The following is a 2,824-nucleotide window of genomic DNA, read 5'->3' as shown; positions in this document are numbered from 1 at the left end:
AAAACTCACACTGATAGAGAATGAGACGTGTTTATGCTACGTGGTCACATGATGTAATGGCCAGACGTCAATGACAATCATGAGAATCCCTGTCTGTTTGGTTTCCACTTCATCGACCTGAAGGATCCACAAAAACAGTGGCCGTTAGCAATGTATCGAGATCTATGAAAAGATTGACAGAATGCCTTAGAGACCCAAAGGACCACCTGGAACCACAACATCACCGTCATTATCATGAGTTGTGCATTGTTGTCTTTGCATTCTCTGACTGTATGAGCTGCGAGCCGCTCGGCTTAAGTGTGGGAGGCTAAAACTATTTAATGTTTTACAAAAAGCCATATAATCCTGTGAGGGAACAGGTGTGAGAACGTGGGAGGCGGCCTCCTCCTCTCCATATTGATGTTTTGTGAAACAAAATCTCTAATGTTGCAAGTCATGTGAATGATAACATCAGTATATCAGAATTGTACTTTGATTTAAGTCTGTCCAACTCTGCTGCTGTCATTAAAAGCAGGCTATTGTAACACGGTGATGGAGGAAAGGAAAGGGTAGAGACAGTGACCTCGGGATGCTGTATCAAGTGGTTCAGGTTTAGGAATCCAGGCCTGCGGGTAGCAGCTTCATCCTAACCCCATTCATTTGCCTCTTCATCTTCGACCAAGCTGTTAAAATAGTGTGCAAGAAAAGAATAAAGACAATAAATTGTATCTCTTGTGCACAGAAAGTTGAAATAATATAGGCCTCTGTATTCAATCTTTTTGAACATCTGCTTTAGTATGTTTAATGTGTGCTGGTGTTTCTAAAAGGCCTCTATCACAGCCTTACGTACTTGTCTTAATAGAGTTCAGTAAACAAAATCACACGCTTGGAGGCATTTTGTCCCTTACATTTACCTATTCAATGGGTAACAAACACTACGGCCTGCAGTGTCCTTTCAGATTCGAACCCTTGTTATTAAATTTCAGTATCGCGAGTGTTCTCTGCAAGAACGTTGTACCTCACCCTGTTCTCTAGTTCTGTCCCATAACACACACGAACTTCCTGCTGTAGTTACGGTTGTGCCCGTGTACAGTGTGAGAGTGTGGGGGGGGGGGGGGGGGGGGGCGGACTGAGTGATTATATACTAAGTATATCCTTAAACACATATGATGCTGAATATCTCGTGGAAAGACAAGAGGTGGGGGGGGGTGTCAATATTTGAATGTGTATTGTCAATCTATGCTTTATTCCCTGTCTGAGTCTGTGTTGCATAGCCTATGTAATGACAATAAATGTGTGCAGAGGTCATACCACGTCCTTTAACATTCTGCCATTGAGGTTATTTAATGCCTTGTATAGGAATTTAGCCGACATTGATATCTACAGATAACGTAATGTTAATTAACTACTTTAATGGTAATAGTGTGTACAGTTAAAGACATCAACGGGCTACTTCTCCATTCACACTCCCACCACGCTGTATAACGAGAGACCAAAAGCCCCTATATTAAAACAGCATGGAGGAAATGTTTCCGTTGTCTTGATCTGTGTTTGTCTGAATCTTGCATCTCTGGATGTTTTTCTTGCTTGATATTGTGGACCGTTGCATTTTCCCCGACCACACTCATTCTTAAGAATATACGTTTAGTATGACGTTCAGCGCGACGTACCGAGGAGACAAACACCACCGAGCTCAGGTGAACAGAAAGACTGTTTATTTGTTTTACAATATTATCTTGGTTACATTCGTATATAAACTTTTAGATTTTCTTACAGAATGAACACAGTGGTGTTTTTTCAGATTGCATACCTAGAAAATTAAAAGGAATACATGCATCCAAACATGAACAGCATTAAAAGGAGCAACTTTATATAACAAGTAGAAATTCACAACTGCGAGCTCTGCTCAGCCTCATTGTGCTCGTCAGTCAAGGGAGGAATATTACAGCGGGACATCCTCCGACAACGAGCAGAGGAGAGCAAGTTCACTGAATGAACCCAATTTAGTGGAGTCTGAATGCCTTCTATTTGAGCGCATGATTTTCAGCATCAAATTTCAGCAGTTTCCGATGATTAACAAACAAGTTGGTTTTAATGAGTTCTCTCATTAACATGAGGCACCACAAACACAATAATAAAAGAAAAGAGAAACCGCTGTTGAAGTTCACTGTTGAAATGGATACAGGAAAGACAACCTTTAAAAAAGGTAGTGGAAAGTGCACTTAGTGGGTCCGCCCAGCACAGACCCATGTCCAAACAACCACACATTCCCTCAAATTACAGTTGTAAGCGGAAAGACCACATCCGACAAACACCTTCAACTGACCTCCAGCTAGACAATCACATCAGCGCACTGTGATCTCGCTGACGTGTGCCTTTCACCGTCTCATAGCGTTAATGGTGCTTGCGGACAGGGCGAATTCCCAGCTGCATGGAGCAACAAACATCTGCCGCTTGCCTCTTCTCTCCCTACACCTTTCCCCTGGAATGTGCACAGTGTTCCCCAGTACCTACTAATGCGACCCATCACAGCATCACTGTGACATTTGCCTGCAGAGAGGAAATGACGTCTCTTGGACAAAGGTGGTAACTGCCATATCGCACGTACATGTTAGAATGTTCCTTGTTCACAAGTACTAAAAAAAAAAACTAATCTCCATGCCAGAATCAACACAAATTTTAGTTTACCAATATATGGTATGAACTAAAAGCAACACTTAAAACTTATTCGTTTTTTACTGGCCAGGTAAAAATGACACTGGAGTCTAGAATCCTTTTCACAGTGTTACTTCAGATCAGATTATTTGCGTACACACATTAGGGGCCAAGCGCAGGGACAGGGAGC

The sequence above is a fragment of the Melanostigma gelatinosum genome (genome assembly GCF_949748355.1).
Source record: "Melanostigma gelatinosum genome assembly, chromosome: 8".
NCBI lineage: Eukaryota > Metazoa > Chordata > Actinopteri > Perciformes > Zoarcidae > Melanostigma > Melanostigma gelatinosum.
This window is presented reverse-complemented; position numbering follows the sequence as displayed.